Here is a 26,816-nt window from a genome sequence, read left to right as displayed (position 1 = left end):
CTTTTCGACGGTTATAAACGAAAAATCACGATTTAACGGCTATTTTAACTCTGATTTTGATGATTTTTTTACACTTACACTCCTTGATTCTATATGAATACAAGGAACTAATTTGATCGTCAATTTAAAATATTTACAGAAGTGGATACCACAAAATCTTATGTTATACTCAATGAAAGTGTAAATTACTTTAGTCTAAAGAAGGCTTTTCAATTGCACTGTACACATGAACAGTGTTTTGAACCACATTTCAGTTTATTTACAAGATTGCCACTCAGATGCTTTTAACCAGCTTTCTCTTAATTTACAAAATTGCCACTCAGGCTTGAGGACCTATCTTCAGCCGTTCGCTGCATTTCAGCTTTTGACTCAGCGAGAGAGAGGGGGGACATCATGGCTGACAAATTGGAGAGAGAAGATCGCTCCTATTTTTGACTCGGAGACAGCTGGGTGTGCCTGTGGATAGCGGAGAGAGGGGGACAGAGCGACTACAGAGGAGGGAGACACAGGGCCTGACAAATTGGAGAGAGATAGGAGCTACGGGTTTGGATTGAGTGTGAGAGATATTTAGGTAGGTGCTCTGCCAGGATCTATGGGATTTTCTCCCATTTTAGAGAGATAGATGGACAGGGAGAGATACAGAGCGGAAAGCATAGGTGTGTGTATTCTTTGGGTCTTCCGAAAACGCTAGAAATCTAAGGGCCTGTTTGGTATCCTACTCAAAAACTTGAATTGTTGTTAAAACTAATTTTCAGGATCATCTCTTAGAAACAGTTTTTTTTAGGTTTCAAAAACTTGTTTGGCATTGAACTTAAAAACTATTTTTGAATCTAAAAATTTGAAAACTTGTTTGGTTTAACTCTTGAAAAAAGTTTTTTTTTTTTTTTTTTCAATTATGTATTTGTTTTAAGATATACAAAACATATGAAATTAAACCTTAAACATACTATTTTGATATCCATGTGCAAATACAACATATATATGCTCGATAATCAAATTAAACTTCAAGTCTTAGATAATAAATATTACATTAAAATATTCTAGAAAACCAATAAACTTTGAGACTAATTGTTATTGACGTAATCAAGCCACATTGACTGTGAATAACGAAAAGTTTATGTGTCAGTTTATATTGCGTAAGACAAACTAATAACATGCTGGCAGAAGTTTGGCACAGTAACCTCCAAAAATGAATAATTCAGAATGCATGAACTTGTAGAGTCAAATACCAAACATGTGTAATAGAATTCATGTCACTCACAAAACTACAAAGCTATACAAGTAAATCAAAACACCTGCTCCCAAAAAGAAACTATTAGCCATTCAAATATAGGGATTCATTAAATTTCACATAAGTAATTCAAGACAATATGAAGAGTTAATATCATGGAGTGAGACATTTCAGTCTACCGTATACGCAGAAGCATATTATAAATGAACCAAGGGAACGGTAAAAGATGCAAAAGTTGGTCCTAGCTAGCACTCACTAATGTCTTTGAAGAGTTGCATCCCGGCTTTTTGCTCAGGTTTGAAGGTGCGGGGTTACAATTCAAAAAGCTAAGGACCTGAAGATACACCAACTAAACTAAAGCAACTGGCCAAAAAGCCTACATTCCCCCATAACAGCTGTGGGCATCTTTATAATCCGCAACATAATAAAAATGAATAAGGGATATAGAAATAAAAAACAGTAGCAGTTCAGGGGAAGTACACTCGTGAAAGAAGGATTCTCAGTACGATATGCCACAAATTCTCATAATCCAAAAAATTTGAATTGGTAATGAACCCCCAAATTAGAGAAGACGCTAAGGTTGGATCACAGAACATAAATGCACGAGGAAAGTTTTGAAAAACTTTTTGGTCAATACAACCAAAACTCATGGCCACTCATTCAGATATCCAAGAGAATGGTAAAGAAAAGAAAACAAAATTATGACAGTTCTGAATTTGGGTTTCAAAGTACAAACCTGCAGTTTGGTGCTTCAATCAGCAAGCTGTTAATATCTTAATGAATATTAACAGTACTATGGTTGATCTTATGTTTTCAACCAACAACAACAACAACAACAACAAAGCCTTTTCCCACTAAGTGGGGTCGGCTATATGAATCCTAGAACGCCATTGCGCTCGGTTTTGTGTCATGTCCTCCGTTAGAACCAAGTACTCTAAGTCTTTTCTTAGAGTCTCTTCCAAAGTTTTCCTAGGTCTTCCTCTACCCCTTTGGCCCTGAACCTCTGTCCCGTAGTCACATCTTCGAACCGGAGCGTCAGTAGGCCTTCTTTGCACATGTCCAAATCACCGGAACCGATTTTCTCTCATCTTTCCTTCAATTTCGGCCACTCCTACTTTACCTCGAATATCCTCATTTCCAATCTTATCATTTCTTGTGTGCTCACACATCCCACGAAGCATCCTCGTCTCCGCCACACCCATTTTGTGTACGTGTTGATGCTTCACCGCCCAACATTCTGTGCCATACAACATCGCTGGCCTTATTGCCGTCCTATAAATTTTCCCTTGAGCTTCAGTGGCCTACGACGGTCACACAACCCGCCGGATGCACTCTTACCCTTCATCTATCCAACTTCTATTCTATGGTTGAGATCTCTCTCTAATTCTCCGTTCTCTTGCACGATATATCCTAGGTAGCGAAAACGGTCGCTTTTTGTGATCTTCGCTAGATTGCTTCGATCATTAGTGTGGATAAGTATATAAATGGATATAGATAGGAAAGCAAACACAAGATGTACGTGGTTCACCCAGATTGGCTACGTCCACGGAATAGAGGAGTTCTCATTAATTGTGAAGGGTTTACACAAGTACATAGGTTCAAGCTTTCCTTTAGTGAGTACAGGTGAATGATTTAGTACAAATGACATTAGGAAATATTGTGGGAGAATGATCTCGTAATCACGAAACTTCTAAGTATCGGAATGTGGTATCGTCTTGACTTGCCTTATCTGTCTCATAGGTAGATGTGGCATCTTCTCTGGAAGTACTCTTCCTCCATCCAGGGGTGGTATCTTTAACTGGTGGAGATGCACAAGGTAATGTATCAATTTCACTTGAAGCTTACTTGTAGTTTCAGGCTTGGTCAAGCGCGATACAAACCATGTAGTAGGAGTCCCTCAAGTTGCCGAGCTAGGGGATTTGCTGAAAGAGGTGACAGACAAGGTAAGCAATCAGAGCTCCGGCTGATTGTTCACATTCTCCCTATCTTGCAGGCAGCATGAAGGATAAAGAGAAGAAAAATGAGAAGAGATGATATGGGATACTTTTGCTTTTGAAGAAGTAACTTTCCACAGACTTATTCTTGAACTGAGCTGGAGGGTTTTCTGGTTTCCTCCAGAGTATAAGGCCGACTGAAGAATTTGAGGGTCAAAACAAGTCCATCAAATCTAGAGTACGTTCGACCCTACTGATATGGGATACTTTTGCTTTGACAGAGTAATGGATGTATCGGCACGTGTGCTGTTACGCTTGTCTCCACATGCTTCCTTGTATCCTTCTCACTTGCCCTATCTGTTCCTCAGGCAGATGCGGTATCTTCCCTGGAAGCATAAGATGTTGAAGATGAGTACTCGAGAGCAATGCCAGGTAAGTAAGTTCCAGGCAGTCAGTTCCTGGCTGGAAGCTTGATTCCAAGTGCTGACTGATTGCTCTCTTTCTCCTTGTCTTGCAGGTAAGAACAAGGCCAAAGGAAAAGACAGGGAAAAAGCATGATATGGGATACTCTTGCTTTTAACCCTGATGATATGAGATATTCTTGCTCTAGTATAACTTGTTTGCAGAGGTATTATCGGGGGGAAAGAAAGCTGAATATTTCGAAAGGCTTCGTTGAGAGTGCCCTCTCATATATGAGGAAGGGTTGAGCATTTTTGCAGGTCTGTCTGTCCGTTGGGGATGGAGGTTGACATATATAGGAGTCTCCTTAACAACAAGTAGTAATGCTATTCCTTTACCCTGTCAGAGCACTTTGAAAAAGTGGTCTGTGGTATGTGGAAAGCTGATGTTGCGTGTGAAGATTACAGACAGCTTTATCCAAGGAGATCCGGCTCTTGTAGTTGGGAAAGTGTTGCCTCTTCGGTTTTCAAACAAGCAATCCTATCAGGGATCTGGCTCTCGAGATTCGGAGAACGATGTCTCTTCGATTTTTGAGAAAGTAATCATGTTGGGAGTCTGGCTCTCGAGATTCGGAGGGCGGTGCCTCTTCGATTTTGGAGCAAGCAATCTTGTTGGGAGTGTTTTCTCGAATGTGAGTAAAGGTTGGGCATGTTTGCTAGTCTACCTTGCCACGAAGCACAGAGGTTGACACACAGGGACTTTCCAATTATCCAGCAATGGTACTGTTTCTTTACCCTCTCTTCGATTTTTGAGAAAGTAGTCATGTTGGGAGTCTGGCTCTCGAGATTCGGAGGACGGTGCCTCTTCGATTTTGGAGCAAGCAATCTTGTTGGGAGTGTTTTCTCGAATGTGAGTAAAGGTTGGGCATGTTTGCTAGTCTACCTTGCCACGAAGCACAGAGGTTGACACACAAAGACTTTCCAATTATCCAGCAGTGATACTGTTCCTTTACCCTTGTGGGTAATAATATGGGGTAGCTAGACCTTCAAAATTTATGTGTCTAAACTTTGTTAGTGCTGTTTCTTTGCTATTCTTTTACCCGTCTTGGTCAGAGCGATGTAGTGGAAGCTGCAAGCTTCACGTGCTCAACTTTGGCAGAGAACTTTGGCAAAGTTATCTGTGATACACATGAACTACTATTGCGTGTGGGAAGTGGGTGATTGAACAGTAAGACTCATGTGCTTTCTACTTCACCAGAAGTCTTCGACAGAATGCCCATAATTTCCGCAAAGCTGAGTGTGCGTGTGACAGGTGCTGCCAAGGCTGGAAAAGTAGGTGCCTCTTCGATTTCTGAGATCGGCCCTCGTGGTCTCTGAGCAGCCCAACTTTTGAGAAAGCAAGCGCCTCTTCGATTTCTGAGATCGGCCTTCGTGGTCTTTGAGCAGCCCAACTTTTGAGAAAGCAGACGCCTCTTCGATTTCTGAGATCGACCCTCGTGGTCTCTGAGCAGCCCAGCTTTTGAGAAAGCAAACGCCTCTTCGATTTCTGAAGCTCCGTCGAGTGCAGATTTTTATAGGGGCTGGCATTAAGTTCCAAAGCACACTTGAATCTCCACCAGTAGAAGCTCCATTCTTACACTTCTAAGATCTTGATTTGTTCGACCTCTTCTCTCTTCAACACCTTTGAAAATGTCTGGCCCCTCCGACCGTCGTTTTGACTTGAACCTTGTTGAAGAGGCAGCCCCGCCTTCTCCAGACAACATATGGCGCCCATCCTTCGTCTCCCCTACTGGTCCTCTTACCGTTGGGGATTCCGTTATGAAGAATGATATGACCGCTGCGGTGGTGGCCAGGAACCTTCTCACTCCCAAAGATAACAGACTACTTTCCAAACGATCTGATGAGTTAGCTGTTAAGGATTCTCTGGCTCTCAGTGTTCAGTGTGCAGGTTCTGTGTCTAATATGGCCCAACGCCTATTTGCTCGAACCCGCCAAGTTGAATCATTGGCGGCTGAAGTGATGAGTCTCAAACAGGAGATTAGAGGGCTCAAGCATGAGAATAAACAGTTGCACCGTCTCGCACATGACTATGCTACAAACATGAAGAGGAAGCTGGACCAGATGAAGGAATCTGATGGTCAGGTTTTACTTGATCATCAGAGATTTGTGGGTTTGTTCCAAAGGCATTTATTGCCTTCGTCTTCTGGGGCTGTACCGCGTAATGAAGCTCCAAATGATCAACCTCTGATGCCTCCTCCTTCTAGGGTTCTGTCCAGTACTGAGGCTCCGAATGATCCCCCTCCGGTGCCTTCTTTTTCTAGGGCTCTACCGACTGCTGCGACTTCTCCTAAGCAACCTTTGTGAAGGCTCTCTCTTGTTTGTTTATTTTGACTCATGTATATGTACATATTTGTAGCTTATCGGGGATATCAATAAATAAGTTTTCCTTCATTTCAACGTATTGTGTTAAATACACCAAAGCCTTCTTCGCTAAGTTCTTTGAATTTTCTTTTGTTGGAGCTTTGTGAGTGGAGCATGTAGGTTGAGGTAGTGTTCCCTTAATTTCCTAAGTGAGGAAAACTTCTCGGTTGGAGACTTGGAAAATCCAAGTCACTGAGTGGGATCGGCTACATGAATCTTAGAACGCCATTGTGCTCGGTTCTGTGTCATGTCCTTCGTTAGATCCAAGTACTCTAAGTCTTTTCTTAGAGTCTCTTCCAAAGTTTTCCTAGGTCTTCCTCTACCCCTTCGGCCCTGAACCTCTGTCCCATAGTCGCATCTTCTAATCGGAGCGTCAGTAGGCCTTCTTTGCACATGTCCAAACCACCGTAACCGATTTTCTCTCATCTTTCCTTCAATTTCGGCTACTCCTACTTTACCCCGGATATCCTCATTCCTAATCTTATCCTTTCTCGTGTGCCCACACATCCAACGAAGCATCCTCATCTCCGCTACACCCATTTTGTGTACGTGTTGATGCTTCACCGCCCAACATTCTGTGCCATACAGCATCGCCGGCCTTATTGCGGTCCTATAAAATTTTCCCTTGAGCTTCAGTGGCATACGGCGGTCACACAACACGCCGGATGCACTCTTCCACTTCATCCATCCAGCTTGTATTCTATGGTTGAGATCTCCATCTAATTCTCCGTTCTTTTGCAAGATAGATCCTAGGTAACGAAAACGATCGCTCTTTGGTATTTCTTGATCACCGATCCTCACCCCTAACTCGTTTTGGCCTCCATTTGCACTGAACTTGCACTCCATATATTCTGTCTTTGATCGGCTTAGGCGAAGACCTTTAGATTCCAACACTTCTTTCCAAAGGTTAAGCTTTGCATTTACCCCTTCCTGAGTTTCATCTATCAACACTATATCGTCTGCGAAAAGCATACACCAAGGAATATCATCTTGAATATGTCCTGTTAACTCATCCATTACCAACGCAAAAAGGTAAGGACTTAAGGATGAGCCTTGATGTAATCCTACAGTTATGGGAAAGCTTTCAGTTTGTCCTTCATGAGTTCTTACGGCAGTCTTTGCTCCTTCATACATATCCTTTATAGCTTGGATATATGCTACTCGTACTCCTTTCTTCTCTAAAATCCTCCAAAGAATGTCTCTTGGGACCCTATCGTACGCTTTCTCCAAATCTATAAAGACCATGTGTAAATCCTTTTTCCCATCTCTATATCTTTCCATCAATCTTCGTAAGAGATAGATTGCCTCCATGGTTGAGCGCCCTGGCATGAACCCGAATTGGTTGTCCGAAACCCGTGTCTCTTGCCTCAATCTATGCTCAATGACTCTCTCCCAGAGCTTCATTGTATGACTCATTAGCTTAATACCCCTATAGTTCATGCAATTTTGTACGTCGCCCTTATTCTTGTAGATAGGCACTAAAGTGCTCGTTCGCCACTCATTTGGCATCTTCTTCGTTTTCAAAATCCTATTGAAAAGGTCAGTGAGCCATGTTATACCTGTCTCTCCCAAAACTTTCCACACTTCGATTGGTATCTCGTCTGGGCCTATTGCTTTTCTTTGCTTCATCTTCTTCAAAGCTACAACCACTTCTTCCTTCCGGATTCGACGATAAAAAGAGTAGTTTCTACACTCTTCTGAGTTACTCAACTCCCCTAAAGAAGCACTCATTTCATGTCCTTCATTGAAAAGATTATGAAAATAACCTCTCCATCTGTCTTTAACCGCATTCTCTGTAGCAAGAACTTTTCCATCCTCATCCTTGATGCACCTCACTTGGTTTAGGTCCCTTGTCTTCTTTTCCCTTGCTCTAGCTAGTTTATAGATATCCAACTCTCCTTCTTTGGTATCTAGTCGTTTATACATATCGTCGTAAGCCGCTAACTTAGCTTCTCTCACAGCTTTCTTCGCCTCTTGCTTCGCTTTTCTATACCTTTCACCATTTTCATCAGTCCTATCCTTGTATAAGGCTTTACAACATTCCTTCTTAGCCTTCACCTTTGTTTGTACCTCCTCATTCCACCACCAAGATTCCTTTTGGTGTGGGGCAAAGCCCTTGGACTCTCCTAATACCTCTTTTGCTACTTTTCGGATACAACTAGCCATGGAATCCCACATTTGGCTAGCTTCCCCCTCTCTATCCCACACACACTGGGTGATTACTTTCTCTTTGAAAATGGCTTGTTTTTCTTCTTTTAGATTCCACCATCTAGTCCTTGGGCACTTCCAAGTCTTGTTCTTTTGTCTCACTCTTTTGATATGTACATCCATCACCAAAAATTTAAAAAAGGAAGAAACACCCAAAACAAACCAGTGGAAAAGCTACTGGAATGACTCAATTTCGATAGCAAGCAGAACACTAGCACAACAATGTAAACCTATGACTCAAATTCTAGACTAAATTCATGCATTTTTCAAGTTTCATTAGCATTTGGTCAGGGGATTCTTTGAGAATGCAAGGGAAATGCTGACCGGATTAGGAGAAATTCATGTGACACACAAGACAACATTTCCCTTCAGTGAATGGAAAATAGTGGAGTTAGCTTATATGGCTGGATTATATTTGGTTCATGAAGAACAATTCTCGATATGGGATTATCCAGAAAACCAAGAAAAATCATATCAATACGTTTTTTTAACAAAATTGAAAGAGAAAAAAAAAATTGCAGGGCCTCCAAGTAAATTCCAGATAAACCCATCACTCCAAGTAGATTCCAAGTTCGAGATTTCCATACCTCGAACCGAAGGTGGCTAATTCTAAAGAAATTTTGCAACATTTTCCCTCAATTTTCCCAATAGTTGCCTAATTCTAAAGAAACCCAATAAACCCAGCTGCAACAGACCTCCAAAACCACCAATAAAAACACAAAATTGACCAATTATACAAACAATATCAAACATTCATGCAATTCAACACAAACAGATAATACAGAAAACAAGAGAGAGAGAGTTACAGAAAATTAAATCCGAAATCGAGTCACAAATATGCAAGGTGAAATGGGTCTCTTCGAATTGGATTGAGGAATTGCAGTCTCAAAGACCCAGAAACTCAAAAAAAGGGATTACCTATTCGTCTTTATATTTGGTAGTTCGTTGTTGGTGAGGCGCAACGCTAGATCATGGTCTGCGCAGCACAGCTTAGACCTCCATCGCGGTACAGGAACTGAACTCGTGAAAAAAAAAAACACTAAAACCTAACTTTTGTTGTTTTGAAATTATAATGAACTGTTTTTAAAAATTTTTAAGTCCAGTTTTGCAAAATGGGCCTACCAAACATGTATTTTTACCTTAAAACTTAAAAATTGTTTTTAAGTTAAAAACTTTGAACTCAAATCCAATACCAAACAAGCTAACATTCTCAGCTGCTCTGCAACGGGTTGGCGACTTCGATCATGCGTCCTACAGTCCGCATCGATCTCTTCCATCTTTGCTTCGTGATCCCTTCGATCCCTGCTTCCTCATCTTTTCGATCTTTGCTTCACGATCTTCTCGCCCCCTTATCCTGCACCCAAATTCTCTAGCCTTCAAGAGGTAATTAAATCTCACTTCTTTCTCTGATTCGTGCCTTATTCTCACTATTTTTCTTCGATATTGTTGTGTTTCGATCCCAATTTTTTTCGTATTTTAAGAAATCTTATTTCTGGTATCTGATTTGTGGAGGGTTTTTTATCCTTTTAAACGTGGGTTGTGGGTGTTTTGTCCAGGGAGAAAAATTGATCTGGTTAGGCTTTTTCCCTTTGAAAATTAATAGATGTTCAAATTCGGAACCGTGAATTATTAATTTATTTGTTGATGCGCTTCATGAAAGCGAGGCAATCATGGTTAGATTTCATGCGGTTCATGAAAGACTCAGTCAGGCTTAGAAGGTTTGCCTGATGAGCTTTGCCCATCAGATGAAGTTGAGGAACAGGTATATACATATATGTCCTTTTTTTCCGTTTTCAAGCTAATGCTTCTCATGTGTTATTTCATTTTTTTCACACAGACAGATCTTTTATCAATTCAAACTACTCTCGTTTTGCTGCACACGTTTGATATAAGTTTGTCTGGGTTTGACGAGATTCAGAGTACTTTTTATCAAATTGGTCGCACGGACCACTACAAGGAAGACATCTTCCAAACCCTCTACATAGCATCGAGGTAAATCCCACTTCTGCTCTGCTTCACAAATTATTTGTATTTTTCCGTAATATATTTTGATTTCTAGAACTGTAATTTCAAATTATTGCCCCTTCGACTCCTCTCCCACTGCCTCAAGCCAAAACCAAACCCAGCTCCAGCCTCCAGTCCTCTACAAATCAAACCTCACAAAGTAAAGCACTGTGATTTCGTTTTTTATTTCTGGTCCAGTAACCTTAGGTAAAGCAAAGAATTGTATAAATCCTCATGCATGTGGTTTGTTCTTTTGCATAATCCGATATTGGAGGTGATAAGTAGCTGGTTTTAGCTTTTGAGGCAGGCACTTGAAGAAGGAGCAAAGATGAATGCATTAGTGGCAACGAACAGAAACTTTAAGTTTGCTGCTCAGCTTTTGGGATTGGACTTCAAGCTTGAGAAAAGTTTACTTATACCATTTAGGGAAATCAAGGTAATTTTGCATATAATCTCCCTTTTGTATATCCCTTACTCTTAATTATAGGTAGATTTCAGACCCTAAAACTAATGTGGTTATTGAGTTTTCTCCTTTCTTTGCTTTTGAACTATATACTTTGGTGCAGGTTGATTGTACTATGCCAAAAGACGATGGCAGTTTGGCTTCATTTGTTGGCTTCAGGGTTCAACATGACAATGCTAGAGGCCCCATGAAGGGATGAATCAGATATCACCCAGGGGTATATGCATACTTTGTTAAGTTCCACTTCTACGACAAATGTGAATGGTTGTCATATATCAAGACTCGCTGCCGTGAAATTGTCTTTAATTGTTATCGATCCTTTTATGGAAAATGTAGGTTGATCCAGATGTGGTGAATGCTTTGGCGCAGCTGATGACATGGAAGACGGCGGTAGCCAACATCCCATACGGGGGTGCCAAATGGGGTATAGGATGTAATCCAGGGGAGTTGAGTCTTTCCAAACTAGAGCAACTCACCAGAGTTTTCACACAAAAGATGCACAATCTTATCGGAATCCACACCGATGTTCCAGCACCAGATATGGGGATGGTCCACAGGTTGAGCACGCCACATTTTCCATTAATTTTGTTCAAGAGATTTGATTACAACAGAATTTGGTTATCAAGTAGATCAGCTTGAATGTCCGAAAAACTTTGAACTGTATTTTAATAGTTTTCTCTTCTCGATCTTTTCGGTTTTTTTTATGTTTAAACAGACCATGGCATGGATACTAGACAAATACTCAAAGTTTCATGGCTACTCACCTGCACTAGTGACTGGAAAACCTATTGTAAGTAAATCATGGAAATGTGCTTAATGGTTTGCATTGGTTGCTGTTGTTGCATAATGGTTTGAATCTGTGCTTAGGTTGGTTTGAAACTCAGGTTGTGTGAATTAAGGTTGTTGATGCACAAAATCAGTGAGGACTTTGGTACAACAGAAAATGTTAAGTTTGTGGTCTCTGGTTCGAGACTTGGGAGCAGCCTCTCCATAAAATGGGGGTAAGGCTAGCCGACATTCACCTCTCCCAGACCCTGTGTAAAGCGGGAGCCTTGTGCACTTGGTACAACCTTTTTTTGTGATCTTCGCTAGATTGCTTCGGTCATTAGTGTGGATAAATATGTAAATGGATAGGGACAGGGAAGCAAACACAAGATGTACATGGTTCGTCCAGATTGGCTACGTCCACGGAGTATAGGAGTTCTCATTAATTGTGAAGGGTTTACACAAGTACATAGGTTCAAGCTCTCCTTTAGTGAGTACTAGTGAATGATTTAGTACAAATGACATTAGGAAATATTGTGAGAGAATGATCTCTATTTATAGAAGAGAGTTTCTAGTTTCATTCTGACATTGACACGTGTCGTGTTGTGATTGGCTTCTGACGTTGACACGTGTCACACTATGATTGACTTCTGATGTCGACACGTGTCACGCTATGATTGGCCTCCTGGTTGGAGGGAAACTCTTCTGGGTCCTTGACAGTATAACGTTGACCGGTGCTCAGTAGTTTCGGGATTGGTCAAGTATGGTACAAACAGTGCTCCCCTAAGTTCCCGAGTGAGGGAAGCTCCTCGGTTGGGGACTTGCAAGATCCAAGCCATTGAGTAATCACGAAACTTCTAAGTACCGAAATGTGGTATCATTTTCACTTGCCTTATCTGTCTTATACGTAGATGTGGCATCTTCTCTAGAAGTACTTTTCCTCTATCCAGGGGTGGTATCTTTAACCGATGAAGATGCACAAGGTAATGTATCAATTTCACTTGAAGCTTACTTGTAGTTTCGAGCTTGGTCAAGTGCGATACAAAACCCTATAATAGGAGTCCCCTAAGTCGCCGAGCTAAGAGATTTGCCGAAAGAGGTAACAGATAAGGTAAGCAATCAGACTTCCAAGCAAGCCACCTGGATTGGAGGTTCGACTTCGGCTTCCGGTTGATTGTTCTTCTTCTCATTGTGTCGTAAACAGCAACAAAGATAAGGAGAAGCAAATGGAGAAGAGATGATATGAGATACTTTTGCTTTTGAAGAAGTAACTTTCCACATGCTTATTCTTGAACTGGGCTGGAGGGTTTTCTGGTATCCTCCAAAGTATAAGGTCGACTCAAGAATTTGAGGGTCAAAACAAGTTCATCAAATCAAGAGTGCGTTTGACCTTGATGATATGTGATACTTTTGCTGTTGATGAAGTAATAGATGAATCGGCACGTGTTCTGTTACGCTTGTCTCCACATGCTTCCTTGTATCCTTCTCACTTGCCCTATCTGTTCCTCAGGCAGATGTGGTATCTTTCCTGGAAGCATAAGATGTTGAAAATGAGTACTCGAGAGCAATGCCAGGTAAGTAATCAGGCAATGGGTTACATGCAGTCAATTCATGACTGGAAGTTTGATTCCAAGTGCTGACTGATGACTCTCTTTCTCATTGTCTTGCAGGTAAGAACAATGCCAAAGGAAAAGACAGGGAAAAAGCATGATATGGGATACTCTTGCTTTTGACCCTGATGATATGAGATACTCTTGCTCTGGTGTGGCTGGTTTGCATAGGTATTATTAGGGGGGAAGAAAGCTGAGTATTTTGAGAGGCTTCGTTGGGAGTGCCATTTTAGATATGAGGAAGGGTTGAGCATTTTTGCAGGTCTGCCTGTCCGTTGAGGATGGAGGTCGACATATATAGGAGTCTCCCTAACAACAAGTAGTAATGCTATTCCTTTACCCTTCTTGGTCGTAGCAATGTAGTGGGAGCTGTAAGCTTCACGTGTTTTAACTTTGTCAGAGCACTTTGAAAAAGTGGTATGTGGTATCTGGAAAGCTGATGTTACGTGTGAAGATTGCAAACAAGTTTTATCCAAGGAAATTTGGCTTTCGAAGTTCGGAGAGCGATGCCTCTTCGGTCTTCGAACAAGCAATCCTGTCGGGGATCTGGCTCTCGAGATTCGGAGAATGATGCCTCTTTGATTTTTGAGAAAGCAATCATGTTGGGAGTCTGGCTCTTGAGATTCGGAGAGCGGTGCCTCTTCAATTTTTGAGAAAGTAATCCTGTTGGGAGTCTGGCTCTGAAGATTCGGAGGGCGGTGCCTCTTCGATTTTTTAGCAAGTAATAATGTTATTCCTTTACTCTTCTTGGTCATAGTAATGTAGTGGGAGCTGCAAGCTTCCCATTTTTTAACTTTGTCAGAGCGCTTTGAAAAAGTGGTTTGTGGTATCTGGAAAGCTGATGTTGTGTGTGAAGATTGCAGACAAGCTTTATCCAAGGAAATCTGGCTCTCGAAGTTCGGAGAGCGGTACCTCTTCGGTTTTCGAACAAGCAATCTTATCGGGGATCTGGCTCTCGAGATTCAGAGAACGGTGCCTCTTCGATTTTTGAGAAAGCAATCCTGCTGGGAGTCTGACTCTTGAGATTCGGAGAGCAGTGTCTCTTTGATTTTTGAGAAAGTAATCCTGTTGGGAGTCTGACTCTCGAGATTCAGAGAGTGGTTCCTCTTCGATTTTTGAGCAAGCAATCTTGTTGGGAGTGTTTTCTCCAATGTGAGTAAAGGTTGGGCATTTTTGCCAATCTGCCTTGCCACGGAGCACGGAGGTTGACACACATTGGGATTTTCTAATTATCAAGCAGTGGTGCTATTCCTTTACCCTTGTGGGTAATAGTAGGGTAGCTGGACCTTCAAAATTTATTTGTCTAAACTTTGTCAGAAATATTTGGCAAAGTTATCTGTGGTACCCGAGGAGCTGATGTTGAGTATGGAAAGTGGTGCCTCTTCGAAATCCGAAGAGTGGTGCCTCTTCGAAATCGGAAGAGTAGTGCCTCTTCGAAATCCGAAGAGTGGTGCCTCTTCGAAATCCGAAGAGTGGTGCCTCTTCGATTTTTGAACCAACGACCCTGTTGCCCTTTCTTTTATAAGGGCACCAATTGTGTGCAAGAAGTACATTCAAAGAGTTATTACTTGTATGAATTTTCCCCTTACTTCAGAGATTTATTGCACCTCATTTCTTATTCATCATTTCTGAGAATGTCTGGCCCATCCGACCGTCGTTTTGACTTGAACTTTGGTGAAGAGGTAACCATGCTTTCTCAAGGCAACATATGGCGTCCATCCTTCTTCCCCTACTGGTCCTCTTACCGTTGAGGACTCTGTGATGAAGAATGATATGACTGCTGCGGTGGTGGCCAGGAACCTTCTCACTCCTAAAGATAACAGACTTCTTTCCAAACGATCTGATGAGTTGGCTGTTAAGGATTATCTGGCTCTCAGTGTTCAGTGTGCAGGTTTTGTGTCTAATATGGCCCAACGTCTATTTTCTCGAACCCGCCAAGTTGAATTATTGGCGGCTGAAGTGATAAGTCTCGAACAGGAGATCAGAGGGCTCAAGCATGAGAATAAACAGTTGCACAAGCTCACACATGATTATGCTACAAACATGAAGAGGAAGCTCGACCAGCTGCAGGAATTTGATGGTCAGATTTTACTTGTTCATAAGAGGTTTGTGGGTTTGTTCCAAAGACATTTATTGCCTTTGTCTTCTGGGGTTGTACCGCGTAATGAAGCTCCAAATGATTAACCTTCGGTGCCTCCTCCTTCCGGGGTTCAGCCTAGTATTGAGGCTCCGAATAATCACCCTTTGGTGCCTCCTCTTTCTGGGGCTCTGCTGACTGCTGAGACTTCTTCTGAGCAACCTTTGTGAAGGCTCCCTCTTGTTTGTTTATTTTGATTCATGTATATGTACATATTTGTAACTTATCGGAGATATCAATAAACAAACTTTGCTTCATTTCAACGTATTGTGTTAAATACATCAAGACCTTCTTCACTAAGTTCTTTAAATTTTTCCTTTTGTTGAAGCTTGTATGTTGAAGCTTTGTGAGTGAAGCATGTAGGTTGAGGTAGTGCTCCCTTAATTTCCCGAGTGAGGAAAACTTCTTGTTTGGAGACTTGAAAAATCCAAGTCACTGAGTGGTCGTGAGACTTCCGAGTATCAAGGTGCAGTAGCATATGGTAGGAGTCACTGTTTATACCATATTTAGGGTCTCGTATTTAGACTTCGTATAAATACTCAGGGGACTTAAATGTAATTATGTAATAAAAGAAGGGGCAAATATATAATTAAAGAATGAGCCCTTATTCTATAAAAGGGCCTCCTTACCCTCACACACCCGAAACCTCTCCTATCTAGAGCAAAGCTCTCACTCTCTCCCTCACTTCTCAGAGAAATACAATACAATCAGTGTGGACGTAGCGCAAACCTTGGGGTGAACCACGATACATCTTGTGTCATTTACATTACTTGCAGATTCACAGTCGGATTTACGTTGTTCCAAGACCTCCGGTTTTGTGCATCAACATTTGGTGCCGTGTAGGAATCGACACGAAAAGCTATGTCGGTTCTCTTTCATTTTTTTCACCTCCACCGTGAATTTGCAGAAACCCAGAACCTCCATTCTTGGGCTTTTCTAGAAAACCCCCACTTACTTTCTCTCGTCCCTCCCTCTTACTTTCTCTCTCTAATAACCCAGACCTCTAACTCTTGAGCTCCATCATCACTAGAAACCCTTGGCAGGAACCTTTCGCACTTCATTTCCACAAGGAAGGATCCCGTAATCGGAGGAAGGAGTGGCAGTTTTGGTAATTACGGGGTCATTGATGGGCGGTTTCTAGAGGAAGCGTTCAGACTCGCCTTCATCACAATACTCGAACCTGGTGAAGGAAGGGTGGGTGCGAGTCAGGAGAGGGAGGGAGGAGTAATCGTCGTCATCCTCATCGATTTCATCGCTGCTGTCCTCATTGATGTCTTGGTCCTCATTTTTCAGCCGGGTAATCGTCTTCTTCAGCCCAATCTGCATTTCCAGTTTTTGCTTTCTGGGTTTTTGCAAAACGCGGTCATTTTCAGCTTCCATGGGCTTTCGTGAAGCGGTTGGTCTCGGAGGCCAAGCAGTTCCGCCATAACAAGAGCTCTGTTTTGAGCTCCTCCACCTCCCCTGTTCTCTACGCACCGTCGAGCCGGGTAAATGTCTTGGTCCTTATCGATTTCGTCGCTGCTGTCCTCATTGGGTCAGGAGGGATAATCTGCTGTGGGTCTACCTCCTCGTCACTTTCCTCCTCTTTAATTCTTAAATGGCAGAAGAGGAGCTCGTTAATAGTGACAAGAAAAACATGGCTGCAAGTGTTGAAAAACCGAGCCAGCTGCTACCCAAAGGTGACGATGGTCATAGTGATGAGGTTGATCTAGATGAAGAGGACGATGAGGTCGCCGCATTGGAATCGGAAAAGGATAAGTTGGTTTTTGGCCTTCAGTTTTCTCTCAAGGAGCAGATCGAGAAAATAAAAAAGAAAAGAGAAAAGTGAGAAACATAAACAAAAGCAAAAGCTAAAAGAGAAAGGAAATGATTATATTTTTGCTTTTGTCCACCACTAAATGATGCATGTTCCTATTTTTTGAAAGCCAGAGAAAAGCAAATGGGTGATGTCGGAAAGGCTATCCAAAGCAGCTGTCATTTCAGAGAAAACACAAAAAGCAAAAGAAAGGTGCGGTGGAAAAGAGAAAAGCAAAAACAAGGAATAAACACCCCACCAGAATGATGTAATTTATTTTTATTATCTTTCGGAGACATCTATATAAACCCCATCAGAGGGTAATATGTATAAACCCCATCAGAGGGTAACTAAAAAAAAAAAAAAAAACAGCAAAGCCCAAAACAAATGGGCTGGCATGTTGTAGAGGGCGAAGGCCCATAAGCCCGAAATAGCACCAACCAGGTGATCAAAAGTACGCCCAGTACTCCACAATTATTCGGTAACCTGCCGCTATTACCACCAATCAGGTGATCAAAAGTACGCTCAGTACTTCAAAATTATTCGGCAACCTGCCGCTTTTACCACCAACCAGGTGATGAAATGTAAGCCCGTACTCTAATATCATTTGGCAACTAGCCATTCATACCACCAACCAGGTGACGAAATGTACAACTCGTACTCTCCTTTATGCCACCAACCAGGTGATCAGAAGTACGCCCAATACTCCAAATTATACATGAGCATTACTCATGTCATTCATACATAAACATTCATGAGCATCACTCATGACAATCATACATAAACATTCATGACCATCATTCATGTCAACATTCATGAGCATCACTCATGTTAACATTCATGAGCATCACTCATGACAACATCCATGAGCATCACTCATGTCAATCAACATAAACATTCATGAGCATCACTCATGTTAACATTCATGAGCATCACTCATGACAACATCCATGAGCATCACTCATGTCAATCAACATAAACATTCATGAGCATCATTCATGTCAATCAGCTTCAAAAGCTTCATTTACAGAGCTCTAGCTTCAAAAACATCATTTACAGAGCCCTAGCTTTAAAGCTTCACTTGCAAAGCTTCACCTACAAAGTTTCAGTGCAGGGTATACAAATACCGCCTCCGAACAACCACCACTTCGGCCCATACATGGATTCAATTTGAAGTCTCCAGCCAACAAACTCTATTGACCGAAGACTTGGGGGACTACATTATGTACCATATATTGGGCCTCAACTGGGCCTCATGAAAAATACTTGGAGGACTTGGCCCATTACTTATGTATTGAGGAACGAGCCTTTATTCTATAAAAGGGACTCCCTCACCATCATTAGAGAGCATCGTCGCCTACTGAGCAACCGCCTCGCCGCGAACATGAACTCTAGCCCATCATTTATGTATTGAGGAACGAGCCCTTATTCTATAAAAGGGACTCCCTCACCATCATTAGAGAGCATCAACTCTAACCCATCATTCATGTATTGAGGAGCGAGTCCTTATTCTATAAAAGGGACTCCCTTACCTTCAAACGCCACAAGCCGAGTCAACCAAGGCAACATAAGCCACGAGCCAAGCAGCCTCGCAGCGTGTGCTACTTCTAGTTGAGCGTCATTTCAGATTGAGCACTGACTTATATCGAACATCGGTTCAAGACAGCATCTAGTTACTTCGGCCCACACATGGACTGAATTTCAAGTCTCTAGCCAACAGACTCTCTTGACTGAAGACTTGGGGGACTACTGTTTATACCATGTTTAGGGTCTCGTATTTAGACCTTGTATAAATACTCGGGGGACTTAAATGTAATTATGTAATTAAGGAAGGGGCAAATATGTAATTAGAGGAGGAGCCCTTATTCTATAAAAGGGCATCCTCACCCTCACAAACTCGAAGCCTCTCCTATCTAGAGCAAAGCTCTCACATTTTCTCCCTCACTTCTCAGATAAATACAATACAATTAGTGTGAACGTAGCCTAAACCTTGGGGTGAACCACGATACATCTTGTGTCATTTACATTACTTGCAGATTCACGGTCGGATTTATGTTGTTCCAAGACCTTCGGTTTTGTGCATCAACAAAGGTGTAAAAAATGAATATGAATGAACCTTTAGCTACTGCATGTAGATTCAGTTTTCCTTTGCATTTCAGTGAGTTGGAAACTGAGTGGAACTGTTTGAGAGAGAGAAAGAGAGAGGATGATGTTTGGATTTTGGTATATGCAGCCCTACTGTAACTTTTTATACACACTGAATACACTTACCTTTTGTTATATGCACACATAGATTGCATACGCATACAATATACACACACACACACACACATCACACACTTATCCACATAGAGTACACACACATTTTATATGCATTCACAGTACATGCACATGCAATGTCACACAAACACTATCATGTACTTATACACACACAACACATACAATATATACTCACACGCTTATGCCTTTTTTTATCACTTGGAAGATTTTTTTGTTTTTCCTTAGCAATACAATATACACTCACACACTTATGCAGCACAAGCACTCACACACACAGTACACACATTGTTGTTTTTCCTTATTTGGTTATTGGGATGCCAAACTTTAAGAATTTGTGTTTAATTTGATTCTTTGGTATACTCAGTTAATTAGCTAAGTAGTGGTTTACATTTAGATAATATATATATATATATATGTGTGTGTATATATATATATATATATATATATATATATATATGTATATATATGATTTTGGACTGTAGTTTTTCTCTAACTTAATTTGTTTTGATTCAATGGGTTAGTGAGTTAAGGTTGTTCTTAACTTTCTGTTTCCTGATTGAATTTGTTTTGATTCAATTGGGTTAGTGAGCTAAATTTCAAAAGGGGGGGGGGTTTGGTTTCCGAATGCCTCTTATGGGTTGTGCATGAGGCTAGAGGATTTGAACTAAACCACGCAATGGACATTCATAATAATGTGCAAGTAGGTATTGCATATACGCTTAATGGTTTGCATTGCTTGCTGTTTTTGCATAATGGTTTCAATATGTGCTTAGGTTGGTTTAAAACCCAGGTTCTGTGAGTATAGCGGTTTAATTGGGGGAATGAAAAATTAAAGTTGGCCTTTCATTGAAGATGGTTAAACAATTGGAGTTTGTTTTATTAGAAAGATGGTTAAACAATTTTGGTTGTTCCCCTTTTCACTGTGGCTCTGTTTCAACCATTACATTTCATACATTTGAAATTTGTTTACTATCTCATTAATTGGTGTACGTTAGCTCATTAACTCAAATTTAATGAGATTTGGTCCTCCAATTTGTCTGATTTCGTAACGGATTTACTTTCTTTGGAAATTTCAGGAACCCTGATTATGGGAGGAAGAATACGCTTCATTGCCATCTTTAGGTATACAATTTTGCACACTGATTACATGTTCAAAGCCTAATTAATTGTACACCAATTTTTTATTACTTTTGTAAAGCTTTTGTACTTAGATTTAAATATGTGATTAGTTTATGAAGAATAAACGAGAAAACTAATCATGGGGACATACTTCTTTTTCGATTTTCTCCTCTGCATGGTTTCTTGAATGAAATTGGATTCATGGATGTAGGGATACAGCAACGACTGAGGTGTGAATAAAAGGTCTAGGCGTAACGATTTCAAGGTTTAGAATTGATTCGAAAATGCGAGAAAATGCTGCATTCTCTGTTCTTTTTTGCTGTTTGCTGTAGTGATTCCAACTTAGTATATACCCATTTTTAGAGAACCATGAATGGTGGTTGTTAAATGTTGAGCCATTTGACAATCCTTAGTTCTGCATTCCTTGATTTTTTTTTGCTGTTTCAAGTTTGAACAACCTTTCATGTTCTTTTCTGATGGTTTATAATTGTATATTTGCAAAGATGCATGGCTATTAGACCTTCAATTAGAGATCATCATGATTGCATTGTCATAAGACTAAAGCTGTACAATTACTATTTGCTAAATATTACTTCTGTCATTTAATTGAGGTTCGTGTAGAAGAGGACTCAGGCATGTTGTTAGTGTAGATTTACATTTCTTAGTACTTTCGTGTAGTATTTGATTGTAAGTCATGAACAAGCCAATGTTTTTCAAACTTTACAGATGCCTATGTTCACATATGAATTCTTTTCAAAAAAAAAAAAAAATGTTCACATATGAATAATTTGGCTTATGGACATTAATGTTGTAAGTAGATATGGTAATTGTTCAATCTATGGAATATCTATTTAAGGTCTCATTGGTTTAACATTATCAAAACTTCTGCATATGTCTGAAGTTTAATGAATGCTTATATATACATATAAGATCTGAAACCGATGGAATTGTTTTCTTATTTAGTAACCACCGTGTATATATATATATACACACATATGTATGTATATGTATATGTATACGTATGTGTGTGTATGCATATGCGTATGTGTATGTGTATTCCAATAAACTTGCTTATATCTTTGGAAATATGTACGTACCAACTGTCAAAGCATGTATATACTGGTGTCCAAGTTGAGCACAACAATGACACCCCATTCTATTCAATCTCAGTTATTGATACAGCGTTTGATGATCTAATTCACCTATTTTCTCTATTGCGATTTTATCTTATATCTCTTGGTTAACATTAAAATTTGGATGGGGGAAAATGGTTTGTGGTTAGATGGGTATTTATTAACCCATAGTGCTCAACCACATAAGTTAGACCTTTTAGTTGCTTTATTTTGCTCTAATCCTGTCAATTTTTTGGCTGACATTTCACGTAATTAAAGGTTTATATTTCCCACTAGGAAGTATCTGGGAAAAGAAAAGGGGAAGGAAACAAGAGCCGAAGTAAGGGCTGTTTTCTTTTCTTTTAAATTGTTTAACGTTTATGCTTTTTATTTGTCGAGTTCGTAATTTAGTTCATTTATACCGTGTTTTTGGCATGGTTTATTCTTTTAAGTGCCGGTTACCCTATAGCCGTTATAATTTAGGTCTTTAGTTGTTTGATAGAAAATCGCTTTGATCTGCTATTAATAGCTTACCACATGTGGTAGCAGAGTGATTGCGTTAGTAGCTTATGTATACAAGTGAATTCAGATGACACAATGAGTTAGATATTGTTCATTTTTTGAATTTATAAAAACTGTCGAATCAATTTGAGTATGTAATTTTATGTTAATTGTTAGGTAAATTGCTGTTTTTTTTTCGCTGATAAGAAGTATAGAGTTTGGCTGTGTAAATGTGTGTAGTTTTATACATTTCGCTTGGTTGACAATTTGATAATGGCTGAAGTGCATTCTTTAATCAAATGTGTTTTCTTTCCTCGATCGTAAATGTCTTTTTGGTATTTTGCAGATCAAAACAAAGTGAAAGCTTTTGACTAAATTTTGCAACTGCTACTTTGCTGCTTTGGTAAAGTCTCAACTTCTTGATAATATCAATTAATTTTGGCTGTAATGTTAGGGTATTGAGTTGAATGCATATGCTACATGGCATAGGTCTAACATGATTAGAACTTTAATATCATGATGTGTGATGCTAATTAAGCGCAATATGAGTATCTGTACCAAGAAAGACATGAGCATCTAACAGATTTACTTTCTTTGCAATTCCAATTTGGGAATTGAGTTTATTTAAAAAATTACGATCCTTTTTAAAATTTAGAAAAGAGCATGTTAAAAGACCAATTTTCTTTACAAAAACTTGAATTCAAAGTAGACCATCAGCGAAAACGAACCAACAACGATTATGGTAATTTAGTAAATTAAACATAAACCATCTTTGAGAGTCATACTCCCATTGTCGGTTTTCCTTGCGAGCATATTTCCTACCCAAAGTTTCCCAAATTGTGTTCTCAAACTGCTGCATCGGCATATCTTTCCAACTTCTAATAGTGTTTGGTCCCCATACTTTCCACAATTAGTTTTGGATCTTAATAATAGCTGCTATATTGCTTGCAATTGTCAATGATTTAAGTTTTTCGTTTTCTTTTCTTTTTGGAAAGCATGAGTGTGAAGTTTTATCAGAGTTTGACAAACAAATATATATTGAATATTTCAAATAGACTTTAAATTTATCCCATAGAATTTCTCCTTTTCTTTTTATGATTGTTGTTGCCATGCCGAGAAAAAAAAAATTATATTAATGGCTGTTCATTTACCTCTGTAGTATTTCATACTTATTCTGATCTCCACTGGTTCTTTAAATGGTGTGGTTTTTCAATCAGTTAACAGTTTTTAAAACGGGAGTTTTAACAAAACACTCCCGGTACTATTCATTTTGAACGAAAAACCACTTTTTTTACCTTTAGCTGACACAATTCACTATACCTTTAAAAATGACTTTTCATTAAAAGAGAAGTTTTTTTGGACTTTTCATTAGTTTTCCTTTTTTAAAATTCAAACAACATTATGGTTCTAAGTGTATTCATTTGGCTAGCGTCGGCTAAATCCTCTCGAAATTTGGTTTAGTCAGTACATGTTTGTATAATATTTTGATAGAAAATGTGTTATATTCTCTCTGTATTTGGTTTGCAAAGGGAGGGCAACATTTTTCGGGCTTTGGATATTAAAGACTAAAGATGGTTTTACTTTGTTAATTAGTTTAATTAGCATGTGGTTTGGTGGGGTCTGGTACGTATGATTGAACTAAAGTGTGACAGAAGAAACTGTGAATAGTGATTGGTAAATATTTCGCATTTTTTTCTATGGGCCATTTGTGTTCTATTTGGGTTGTATTTTGAGTCATGTAATTTAAATTGCATACAAAGGGCTAAAGAAGTAAATCCAGTATACAAGCTCTCGCGGTAAAGTTTAAGTTGAAGCTACACTATGGAATGTTAAATATTTAGTTGAAATCTGAAGACTGAAAAATAAAATAACTTAGAAGCTAAACTGAGTAGAGTTAAGTTTTTAGCCTCAAATATCCTTAGGCGGACACAAAATTTTGACCCCGACATCCAAGATTTTGATCCCAACAGCGTGGATAAACATGCTGTCAGACGACTGATTCCAAAACACATTTTAACAGCTTTATCTGGCTGATAATTCAGAACATTATCAAGTATAAATGACTGGTCGTCAGTTAAACCCTTATGAGATTTACCCTTTGTTTGTTGCACTTTTGCAAATTTAATCCGTTCCACCATCACAGTTTTTTTTACTTTTACAGTTTCCGGAATGCATTTTCGATCTTAATACTATCTACTCTGTTGCTTGCAGTGATCAATTTTTAAAACTTGAAACAACATTATAGTTCTAAGGAAAATTTGGGAAGACCAAGGATGTAACCATCTTCGGTTTCACATTGTTCGCCATTAGATTTCCTAATATAAGTATTTTTTACATGATCTTACTGGTGAATTGTTAAACGGTACAAAGAGAGAAAACAGCATGCAATTTTATAAACTAAACTTTACATGCGTTCTCTTTAGTATGGGGTATCCGAGAAAATAGGTTGAAGGATTAGGTTTGGTTGGATTTCAACCATTACATTTCATAGATTTGAAATCTGTTTACTTTCTCATTTAATTCGTGTACGTTAACTCATTTAACTCAAATTTAATGAGATTTGGTCCTCCAATTTCTCGGATTTCCTAACGGATTTACATTCTTTGGAAATTTCAGGAACCCTGATTCTGGGAGGAACAATACGCTTCATTGCCTTCTTTAGGTATACAATTCTGCACACTGATTATATGTTCAAAGCCTAATTAGTTATACACCATTTTTTATTACCTTTGCAAAGCTTTTGTACTTAGATTTTAGATATGTGATTAGTTTGTGAAGAATAGACGAGAAAACTAATCATGGGGACATACTTCTTTTTCGATTTTCTCATCTGCATTGTTTCTTGAATGAAATTGGATTCATAGATGTAGGGATACAACAACGACTGAGGTGTGAATAAAAGGTCTAGGCGTAACGATTTCAGGGTTTATAATTGATTCGAAAATATGAGAAAATGCTGCATTCTCTGTTTTTCTTTTGCTATTTGCTGTAGTGATTCCAACTTAGTATATACCCATTTTTATAGAACCATGAATGGTGGTTGTTAAATGTTGAACCATTTGACAATCCTTAGTTCTGCATTCCTTCAATTTTTTTTTTGCTGTCTGCTGTTGTCATTCCAACTTAGTTTATACTTATTTTCATAGAACCATAAATGCTGGTTGTTAAATGCAGTCCAAATGTTCTATTCTAACTCAAAACCATCCTCTTCCAAAAATGAACAATCTCACTGATTTTCACTAAACGTACTCCACAGTAAACCATTATTTACTCTATTTAGCCTATTCCTTCTAAAACCAACGTTCTCACACTCTAACCCCTGTACTAATTAAGAACCGCCTGCGATACCTCATCCTTACTTTAGGCCTTTAAATTAATATGGTGACAGAAGATGCATTCCCGTTGTTAGCAGCTTTTCTTTCGTTAAATATAAATTTGTCGTACATTAAGTCCATTGAACTGTCCCAGTTAGAGTCCATTGCACTGTCGCAAATTGTGTTACTATTCCTGTATCCATTTGTTTGCGCATCGAATTCTAACTCTCAGTCTCACTGATTTGTTGTAGTTTAGATCAAGGTCTTATTGCAATGTTGTGATCTGCTCTTCTTGCTGCCTTTATCTAGGAATCCGCATCTATTGCATTTGAATCAAGGCTTTGGTATGTCACCTAAACTAATATACATTGTTTCCCTGTGCTTTCCGTTTGAGTTAATGCAAATTTATCATGTTTAAGTCGATTGTTTGGTTTTATCAGCTTATGTCATTCGTTTGCTACCTGCTTTGTTTCTCATTCTTGGTTATCTCTGTAATCTTTTGATACTTCACAAGTTCATTGGTTTCTTTGTTTTTGTTGGTTTTAAATTGGTCTCAACCATTCTATTATTGTTCAAAGGTGCATTGGCGTCATCTGTGATTTTGCTTTAACTAGTTGTTCCTAATTCTTAGTCGAATGTTGTTAGTCATTTTATATATTTTTTTTGTCAATTGCTTTCTTTCTTTGTTGCGTTTTCAATTTCCAAACCATTCTTCAGACGTTAGTTACTTTGCTTGGTTGGTGTTTTCGTTAGGTTTTCCTAAGAGTCAACCATCTCATCCCTCCCAAAGTACATTAATAAGTGCTGTTAATAACTACGCTCTCCGAACAAACCTAAGTTATTTCCAAAAAACTCACAGCTTCTATATTTGAGTTTTAAAATTTTTTGACACAGTTACAGTTATTTTAAGATCTACAAGCTAAACACATTTTTCTTTCTAAATACATAAATATTAATGTTGTATTTAATTTTTTATTCAGGGTTAATAAAATGGTGAAAGAGATTGATCGAAGTGAACAACAAATTCTAGAAGGCGATTTGGTAAAAAAATTTAAGGGAACTGATTAAGGCTCGAAACGATGAAAAGAATGAAGGAACGATAGTGAAATGTTTCGATACTGCCCCAGGACCTAGTACAAAGAAATCAGTGAAAATAGAAAAAACAAGGTTCGGTTTGCGTGTTTATGGTAAGGGCCCAAACCGAAACAAATTAGTGGTGCACACTCTCTACTCACCTTATATATCCCTTTGTCATTCATTATTATGTTGAATTTATTTAGATAAATGTTTCTTATTCATCCAATTACGATTAGTACACTGATTTCCCGCAGTATAGCGCGGGCTTATTTTCTAGTAAACTCTAAGTGTTAGTGAATCTATCGTTTTGATGGGATACGCATCCTTCGAAACTAATTTCAACTATCGAACTGTCAAACTTGTTTATATATGCTTCGAGATCGCATACTCCAAAAATTGCAAAAAACAAACATTCAGAGATCAAGCAACGAGACAAAACTTTTCGAC

At 39.2% G+C, this 26,816-nt stretch overlaps 3 long non-coding RNA genes and 1 pseudogene across 3 annotated transcripts in view; 3 read left to right on the top strand and 1 right to left on the bottom strand.

The window, feature by feature from the left end:
* The window catches only part of LOC126603544 (uncharacterized), a 33,091-nt gene that overhangs the window by 5,035 nt on the left and 1,240 nt on the right, over positions 1-26,816 (top strand). The gene's annotated exons all lie outside the window — the stretch shown is intronic.
* Positions 1,183-9,557, bottom strand: LOC126603546 (uncharacterized). The gene is made up of 2 exons (XR_007616282.1): positions 9,111-9,557; positions 1,183-1,565 (listed from the first exon to the last, which is right to left on the bottom strand). It is a non-coding gene; the product is annotated as an uncharacterized LOC126603546 (long non-coding RNA).
* On the top strand, positions 9,587-24,932 carry LOC126603542 (glutamate dehydrogenase 1-like; annotated as a pseudogene).
* LOC126603547 (uncharacterized) lies at positions 16,393-18,995 on the top strand. Its single transcript, XR_007616283.1, has 2 exons — positions 16,393-17,659; positions 18,081-18,995. It is a non-coding gene; the product is annotated as an uncharacterized LOC126603547 (long non-coding RNA).

This window comes from Malus sylvestris, chromosome 15 (assembly GCF_916048215.2).
Source record: "Malus sylvestris chromosome 15, drMalSylv7.2, whole genome shotgun sequence".
Classification (NCBI taxonomy): Eukaryota; Viridiplantae; Streptophyta; class Magnoliopsida; order Rosales; family Rosaceae; genus Malus; species Malus sylvestris.
The sequence above is the reverse complement of the archived record's forward strand: the minus strand, read 5'-3'. Positions and strand labels throughout refer to the sequence as shown.